The sequence below is a fragment of the Vicia villosa genome, unplaced genomic scaffold (assembly GCF_029867415.1).
Source record: "Vicia villosa cultivar HV-30 ecotype Madison, WI unplaced genomic scaffold, Vvil1.0 ctg.000030F_1_1, whole genome shotgun sequence".
Classification (NCBI taxonomy): domain Eukaryota; kingdom Viridiplantae; phylum Streptophyta; class Magnoliopsida; order Fabales; family Fabaceae; genus Vicia; species Vicia villosa.
In genome coordinates, this window is record NW_026704964.1 from 176,969 (window position 1) to 187,030 (window position 10,062).

The 10,062-nt window shown below is 35.8% G+C and overlaps 1 long non-coding RNA gene across 1 annotated transcript; it reads right to left on the reverse strand.

The window, feature by feature from the left end:
• Nucleotides 1-8,433: 8,433 nt before the first annotated feature.
• Nucleotides 8,434-8,837, reverse strand: LOC131622438 (uncharacterized). Its single transcript, XR_009289899.1, has 3 exons — nt 8,775-8,837; nt 8,590-8,670; nt 8,434-8,493 (listed from the first exon to the last, which is right to left on the reverse strand). It is a non-coding gene; the product is annotated as an uncharacterized LOC131622438 (long non-coding RNA).
• Nucleotides 8,838-10,062: the final 1,225 nt, after the last annotated feature.

Here is a 10,062-nt window from a genome sequence, read left to right on the forward strand (position 1 = left end):
TTTGATATCTTAATAAAGTTGGTACTCTAAAGTCATCAGCTAATATTAGTCCCTGATTGATTATCTAGAATTCAATGCCCATTTGAGTTGATGTAGGAAGTAATTAAAACTTTGGTGAATGATTGTTTTAGCTAAGTTTAGAATTTTATTTCCGGTGATGTTTCTATCAAAGTATAGTTAGAAATTTATAACAAACTAAAAAATTACTACATAAATATAGCTAGGTGTAATGCACATTAAAGCCGAAAATACAAGTAGAAAAGTTAAGCTGAAAGTAGGAGTTGGAAAGTTAATCGGCCATGGGGTGGGATAACGATGTATCTAAATCCAAACAAGTTGTAAATTGTGTAAATTGTTAGATAATGCTGATTTTTTACAATTCAGCGTCTTTTGAAAGTTAACAAAGCATCTTTTTTAAATATGTTTAGCACCATGTACATAATGCTGATATTTTACAATGTTGTTATGATTCTTGATATCAATGTTGTTAATCATTAAGTGATGAACTTACTAACTTTGTAAATTTGCTATAGCGGTTACTTGTGAAGAGTGAAAGTTTGATCGTTTTCAAGAATCTTACATTGTGTGGGTCTAGAAGTTGCTTACTTCTATACAGGTAACTAATTGTTCTCTCTCGCCAAAGTAATATGTTGCGTTTTATTGCTTCGGATTCATTCCGTGTATACTTTGCATTTTGATAGAAATGCATTATACTATTTTGTGCCTTAATTAGCTGTTTTTGTTTAGCTTAATTAAGAGATGGATACATTCAAATTGATTGTCGAAAGAGTACGAGAAATGGGTATTGGAATTTGTTAAGTTTGCGGTTGCGCACGCCGAAGACTCGAGTAGAATGACGTGTCCTTGCTTGGGTTGCTGTTATGGGGGTCAGGTTGACGGGGATTAGTTGGCATCACATTTACCACGGCTTGGAATTTATAGAAGTTATACATGTTGGAATTTGCATGGTGAGAAAAGTAACGGGAATGTTGAATCGAGGTATAATACGATGTATGCTTCAAACGACGATTGCACAGACACATACGATTATGATCGAGTCGAAGAGATTGCGGAAGTGCTTGAAGAAGATCTTGAGGATTGTCCCAAAATGTTTGAGAGGTTGGTAAGCGATGCACAGAAACCGTTGTATGATGGTTGTACAAAATTCATAAGATTGTCTGCGGTGTTAAAGTTGTACAACTTAAAGGCGGGCAATGGATGGTCGGATAAAAGTTTCACAGAGCTATTAGCCCTTATGAAATATATGCTACCAGAGGATAATGTTCTTCTCAATCGAACGTATGAGGCCAAAAAGATGTTGTCCTCTATTGACATGAGCTATGATAAGATACATGCCTGTCCAAAAGATTGTGTTTTGTTTCGAAACGAGTATGCAGCGTTGAATGAGTGTCCTAAATGCGGTGCCCCTCGATATAAGAAAAAGTTGTCTCCGACAAAAGTCTTATAGTATTTTCCTATAATTCCAAGATTTAGACGCATGTATCGTAGTGAAACCGATTCAAGACACTTGACTTGGCATGCAGATGAAAGAATTATTGATGGAAAGTTGCGACATCCGGCAGACTCACCATAATGGATGAAAGTTGATAATGATTATCCTGAATTTGGAAAAGAAGCAAGAAACCTTCGCTTGTCATTGTCTACTGATGGAATGAACCCGCATGGTATTCAAAGTATCTCGCATAGCACCTGGCCTGTGATTCTTATGATTTATAACCTACCTCTGTGGCTATGTATGAAGCGTAAGTACATGATGTTATCTATGTTAATTTCTGGGCCTAAACAACCAGGGAATGACATAGACGTATACTTGGCACCCTTAATCGAAGATTTAAAGTTTTTGTGGGAGAACGGTGTGGAGGTTTATGATGGGTATAGGAAAGAAAGTTTCAACTTGAGGGCGATGTTGTTTGGAACAATTAATGATTAGCATACGGAAATCTATCAGGGTACAACAATAAAGGTCAAAAAACGTGTCCTGTTTATGAAGATGGAACCGATACAACACAATTGGATCTTTGTCAGAAGAATGTCTTTCTCGGTCATCGTAGATTCTTAAATTCTAATCATCACTACCGTGGGTGGAGAAAAGCATTCAATGGAAAGGCCGAACAACGTAGAGCTCCACCTTTTTTGACATGTGATCAAATTTTTGAAAAGGTGAAAGATGTGAGTACTCAGTTTGGCAAGCTTTTTGCACATGCACTTGTCAAGAGTGGGTGGAAGAAGAGGTCAATTTTTTTTGAACTTCCATATTGGAAGTCGTTGTACGTAAGACATTTTCTCGATGTTATGCATATATAAAAAAATGTATTTGACAGTGTTATTGGTACGGTACTCAATATACAAGGAAAGTCTAAGGATGGCCTTAACATAAGGAAGGACATGGTAAACATGGGAATGAGAACTGAATTGGGACCCGTGACGAAAGGAAGACAAACATATCTGCCACCTGTTGTTTACACTCTATCTAGAAAGGAGAAGAAAATATTGTGTAAGTTCCTCAGTGAAGTTAAAGTTCCAGAAGGCTACTCATCAGATATTAGAAGACTTGTGTCCATGAAAGACCTCAAGTTAAAGAGTTTAAAGACACATGATTGCCATGTTATAATGGAACATTTTATACCAATAGGTATACGTTCTATTCTGCCAGAAAAATTAAGAAGCGCAATAACTAAACTGTATTTTTTCTTCAAGTCAATTTGCAATAAGGTGATCGATCCTGTGATATTACCAACATTGCAAAAAGAGATAGTTGTTACCTTATGTGATCTTGAAATGTATTTTCCTCCCTCGTTTTTTGACATAATGGTTCATCTAGTCGTTCATCTTGTGAAAGAAACACAATTGTGCGGACCAACTTATATGAGATGGATGTACCCTGCTGAATGTTATATGAAAATATTAAAAGGGTACGTGAAAAACCAAAGTCGACTGGAGGGTTGTATTGCCGAACGATACGTTGTAAAAGAAGTTGTTGAGTTTTGTACTGAATATCTATCAAATGTTCAATCAATTGGACTCCCCAAATCTCATATTGTCAAAAAAATAGAAGGATACAATCTAATTGGAAATAAAGTTGTGACAGTATCAATGGTCGAACGGGATCAAGTGCATTTGTATGTTCTGCACAATGAGATTGAGGTTGAGCCGTATGTTAAAATGCACAAGGGTGTTCTCCGAGGTTTAAATCCGAATAGAAATGAGAATTAGATAGTACGAGAGAACAATCAAAGTTTCATTCCGTGGTTTAAGGAACATATTTATTCAAAGTATCGTTCAGATCCTGCTTTAGTAACATAAAGGTTGAGATGTTTAGCATATGGTCCAAGTATAGTTGTGTTTTCTTATAGCGCATACGCAATTAATGGACACACATTTTATACCAAAGAACAGGATGATAAAAGTAATATGCAAAATAGTGGTGTTACCTTGGTAGCTGAAGCAACGCACATATCAAGTGCGAATGACTTAAACCCGAAATTTGCAAATTTGTCATATTTTGGGGTTATCGAGCGCATTTTGGTGTTTGATTACGTGAAGTTTCAGATTCCTGTATTTGGTTGCAAGTGGGTTGAAAATAATAATGGCATACGAATGGATAAGTCAGGATTTTTGCAAGTGGATCTCAATAGGGTGGGATACAAAGATGAGTCTTTCATTCTAGCCTCTTAAGCCAAACAAGTGTTCTATGTCAATGATCCGACAAGTACGAAATGTTCTATAGTGCTTTTATCTAACAAAGTAATTGATGAAAACATTGGAGATCAAGGTGATATTCGTGTTGGCATTGAATCTTGTACAAGAAACGATCAAAACGAGAATGAATCTTGTACTAGAAATGATCATAATGAGAGTATTTGGATCAATCCAACCGTCCGCGTTGTTAAGAGACGCGTAGAACATATTCCTACCAAGAAAAGAAAGAGACGTTAGTGAAAAAGGTAATAGTATATTCAATTTGTATAGTTATATATTCCTATTCAATTAATATATATATATATATATATATATATATATATATATATATATATATATATATATATATATATATATATATATATTCAATTTGTATAGTTTTTATCAATTTTGCGCCGATTGTTAAAGTACTTGTCATTTGAGGTTTGTGTCATGTACCGATTGAGTTCAAGATAGTTTCTAAACTATTTCCAAACATCAAAACTCGAGCTAATCGGAAAATGACACAAATATCCGATTTTGGTGCATATTCTCGTTTTGTACATAAATTTTGAACCATGTATCCGTTTGTCGACTTCTTTACATGTAACTATACTATTTTGATGATTCCGGAGCTACTCATGCACTTATCTTTTCATTTCGGGACTTTTTTTTTATCGGTTTTGCTTCTGTCCATAATCAAAAGTCGGGCTTAGGGTCTGAATTTCGGAAAACCGACTTCATTTTTGAGTCCGTGAGGACGTTTTACCATAGCCATGTAAATTTCATTCAATTCCGACAACTTTCTTTTTTTGACACTTTTTCCGATTTCATCGATTTCAGTTCCGATTTACTTGTACATAGTTACTTTGACTTCCATTTGACTTGTATACATGTTTAAATAGTAATAGTGTACTAATGTGCTTTAGTTTATTTGATACAGGTCAAATGGCTAGTAATCAAGAAAACTCACAAGATAGAGATGCTCCAGATACAAATCCTCCAGCTGATACTTCAGCAAGAGAAGTTGCACGAGGTATCACCATTATGAAGGGAATCATTCGAGATAGAGACAAAGGATTAATATATGATTTAGAATAGAATCCTAATAACCAAGCAATTGGTACTAATGTTGCAAAATTGACAAGCTACATTAGTACACTTGTTCGTATGCATATTCCAATCTCCGTATCTAAATGGAATATGAAAAGTAAAGCGTTGGATAAGCAAAAAGATATGTTTTGGGCTGAGCTTAAGGTATCATATATGGTTGTTGTTATTATCTTGACGATAATGTGTTTAAATTACTTATACTAACACACTCTATGCGTATGTTTTTTTGCAGAGGTCTTTTAACATACCAGATGAGCGTAAATGCTACATACTTGGTTTGCCAACTATACTTATCGTCACCGGATTATCGGCTATTTGGCAAGGGAAAAGTGCACAACACTTTGGGAGATTTACTTCACCATAGACCGCTCCCGGATGGACACCTGAAAGTATCGGTTGATGTTGTATTAGATCACGATGCGTTGCTACTGGTACCTGACATGGTCTCAGAGACAACATTGCTTCGAGATGAAATAGGGTCATTTGTTGCATGGCCCTCGGAACTCATTTTCATTGATGATGAGGTATGTTGAAAACCATTATGAATCATTTAGTTTTCGAATGTCAATTCTGAACCGTTACGTTAATTTTTTTTACATGATAATTTTAGACTACTCCTACAAAACCCGCAATTAAGGGTAAAGGGATTTTGCAGCACGACGAGTATGTTGCATCACTAAAAGAGATACATTTAAAGTGTTAATATATGTTCTGAATCTAAAACTGCATGATTTTATAATTTACTTAAGTTATATGATTTTTAGGTATCTGCTCAAGGGTCACAACAAGTGACGCATTAAATTCGTAGCGTACCACCCAAGGAAAAGGAAAAGGGTCCTCCGAAGGCCGTGGCAAAAAGAGGTGCTTTTGTGCCTCGATACCGGCAGACGCTTGGAACACTTGTGGATATGTCAGATTTGACGACAAGTGCTATTCGTGAAATTAATATGGATGAAGTTGTCTTTGGTTTTGAATTCCCCGAGAGAGTTGCACTAGAGGACATGGAAGAGATTTTTAAGCATGAACAATTAGGCGTCAGTAATATTCACTCATACATCCGGTAATCCGATGAATATATTATTTAATTATTTGAACAATTTATTTACACATTTCGATGAAAATAGTCTAATATTTATTATGTTTTTATTTAAGGTTGTTGTATGACAAAATGATGCGCGGGACTGAATTGTCAAACAGATTCCATTTCGTGTCTTCCTCCCATGTCAGCAGAGCGACAATTGATAGAGAACCGGATTCAGTTAGACAGCGCTTAGTCGAGAGATTCATGGCCACTGCGGTAATACAGAAAGCTTGTATCTTTGGGCGTATAATACTCGACCAATAGGGTTAGTTTTTCATTCTTGGTTCATCTAATCTTTGTTTCTTTTGCGTAGAAAAATTTTCATATAAACTTTTGTTTTAATTTATAGAGCACACTAGTTATTGCTTGCTATCGATCCTATAAAAGAAGTGGTCTATTATCTGAATTCGGTAGATTGTGAGTGGACAAATTATCCGGATATGAAGTCAATGATTGATAGGTAAGTGAGATCATTCTAAATATTCGTGTATATTTATAGATTAATTATTTGTGAGATTGATCTAAATATATGCTTTTATTTTGTTAGATCAATACAAGTATACCGAAGTCATAGAGACGCACATGTATCACAGACTAAATCAAACAACATTACTTGGATCAAAGTGCAGGTATATATTAATTTTCACAATTTTGCTTATAATAGTTATGCTACTTGATAAAACAAGACAACTATAAAATCTTATTTATTTTTCTATGTAGTGTCTGCTACAGCGAAACAGTAAAGATTGCGGATACTTTATTTTAAGGTTTTTGAAAGAAATCCTTCAAATGAATCAATTAGAGATTCCAATCACGGTATGAATTTATAACTTAGGATAATTTCTTATAATTTATTACATTTAACTAAATCATGCATATTATGTTTTTGTTATGTAGTACTTTGATGAGTTCTATTATGCTTCTTACACGAGACTTAAGTTGGAAGAAATCAAAGAGGAATTGTGTCAATTTTATATTCAGGAAAGAATCGTATAGGTATGAATACATTATTGTGTGAAAAGTGTAATGATACATTATTGTGTGACGGGTTTTGATAATGACTTTGTGTTGGAGCCTTTAATTGTTTTTGAGCAAAGTTAGTTTAATTGACTGTGTTGTTCTGTTCATACTTTGCAGGACCAGGACCGTCCGCTCGTCGGATTTTGAGAATTTCAGACTTATTCTAATTTAGTTATGTTAGAGATGATTTAGTTATATGTATTTGTTGCAAACATATGTGAATTGAACTATAATGGTGTATATATTTTATTTTGGATTATAATGGTATATAATGGTATATAATGTCCTACATACGGGTTTTTGTTGAAATAATGGTGTGTGTATATATATATATAAGCTTGAATTACAGGTTTAGGGATTATTTTCAAAAATATTACAAGTTGTTATTTCCAAATAAATTACAGGTCGAACTAGGAGGCTTAAATTACAGGTTGCACTTTGTCATACCCCAAATTTGTCGTACCATTTTGTTTTTAACTGGCTTTAGCTTCGCATTTCATCTGCATACCTCCATTAGGACATTAAATTAACTCATGCATCATTAACGAATAACTTTGGCTTGGGATCAAGGACCTTGAAAAGTGTGGCATGATTCATCTCGTTCTTCTTTGAATTTTGACTTATGGATGGGAGTTTCTATCATCATCATCAGAGGCTTAATGGAGTCGGTCCTTGCAGCTCGGTTCAAGTTGGTTTTAATATCATTTGAGATATTGGGCCACTTCATTACAGGAATTATAAATCATTAATTGGCTTTGGTTCTTATGCAAGAGAAAGAACTGGATTCGTTGGGATTCATTTTGTCAATTCAAGTTGATTCATCTTTAAGTCAATTGATTGGGCTATTTGCAAATATTGGATAAGAGATATGGCATCGTTTCAAGTTTAGGGACTTATGGTCACGTTTTGACTAAGTCCATCTTAGGATAAATTTTGGGCATGTTTGTTAATGCTAAAGATTCAAACTTTATTCAAGACACCAAAAGGCCCTTACACTCAAGGAGTTCTCATTACAAGTTCCAAACCTTTTGTCACTGCAATATCGTGTTACAGTATCCACCTTATCGTGTTACAGTATCCACCTTCATGATCCAACCAAGGTTGCAATCAAAAGATAAAAAAATAATAATAAAAGGGCTCGAAGCAGTTGGCAATACTGATTCATCAGATTCCAAACGGTTCCATAAGCCAAAGCATAAACATTACATGTCCCTACAAAATTCACATACAGTATCTCCCTACACCACTCAGCTACCATCCCGTTACAAAACAAAGAACCATATTTCAAAGTCCAAACAGAAGTCCATCTATGAACCACAATTCAATACACAGTCATAAAGCATTCCCACCAATCCACTCCAGTTCACAATAAACCCCAAGTAAATACATTTACACTAACAGGAATTGCTAAACTCATTTTCTAGCTATCAGCACCCTGACTGTATAGTTGATTCTAATTGATTCACTGATCCATCCGCGGCATTTCATCGCGCCAAGAGTAGTCAACATTCAGGAGCAAACCTACATCAAAACAAAAATACACACTAAACAGTCCACGCCATAACACATCCGAAGCCGCCCTGCATTAGTTCAGAAGATGGGAAAGCAAAAAGCAGTTAGAATCGGTCCCTGCACGCATCAAGAAAAGCCATACGATTTCACACCAATGCCATAACCTAAATATTCCAAACAGAACCAAAACTCTTCATCAACTTCTTCCACCAAGCCATTTTCGATAGTCCACAGTTTCCCAAAACCTGCATATAACAACAGAAACCAGTTCATTCACACTGTTAGTACATACACATCAAAACCAATACAATAACCTTGCACAAGACATCAAAAATCCGATTCAGCTCACCATAACTGCACATTTCCAAATCAGTTCAGAAACAATTATTCAAAACAGCCCTGCACCCATTCTTTTAACCAATTCATAACACCACACAAACTACATACCGCATTCAGAACTTCATTCAGCTCATACATACATTCACCACTAATTTCCCGTCAACTATAACATCTAAAAACAGAGCAACACTTAAAGACAGCATCAGTTCTTACCAGTACTTAGTACATGGTTCAGTTTTATTGCATCAGAGCTATATCCAGATCTGTACCATTCATGTGCCAACCGACTCTACAGTGCATTGCAAGCCTATATCCAAAAGCCAAGTCGTAACCTGCAAACATACAAGAGTTCAAAAGCAAAAGTCAATTCATCATGATCCTGTACATGGCCTACAAAACAAAACTCAACATAACAATCCATCATCATATCATACACAGTGTTCAGTTCAGTTAAAAAACATCTTGCACCTTTGGTTAAGTGTACGTCGGATCGAGAACACGTTCAAGTCATCCAAACAGCATCATACCTGCCACAACAAATAACAAACAGCTTCACCGTCCAAAGTCCACCCGATAATCAAGCAAGCTTTTAACCATCTGCCCTGCAAAAAGAGAGAGGATATCAGTTCAGAATTTTCTAAGTAAAACCAACGCTGCACATACACAACTCTGCAAAGATTAATAACCAACCCCTAACAGTTTATAACTAACTCACACCTCAGCTTATAACTAACATCCATGTAACTACCTGCCAGCTCAACATAACAGAATCCATAACTAACTGAAACAGAAAAAACAGAATTGTAACTAACCAAAAATCAGTCTTAATCCTCACCATTCAATTCTCCAACCAAAACTTCAATCTAACGGCCCTCAATCCTCACTCTCTAACTGATTCTCAGAATCTCAATCTATATATTCTCTTTCCCTCCACAATTCAAAATATACACGCTCATTTTCTACCCTTCACCATCACCTTCTCCATTCTCTCATCAATTCTTCACCCTTCTCCATCTTCAATCCCTCTCCATAATCATCTTCAACCTCCTTCAATCACCATCACTTCTGCAACTTCTCCTTTCTCACTCTCTTCAACTACTCTCCATCTCCTCCATCAACACTCTCCACTTCACCTTCACTACACGCTCAAATCGCCATTGTTGCTAGAGTTTCAACCTCTGAAACTCTATACAACTGAGCTCAGCCACCATTCACTGCCGTGACTCCTACGTGCACCTGATCTCTGCGATTCAATTGAAACTCTACTCTCTCATCACTCAACAACCCCATCCACTCTC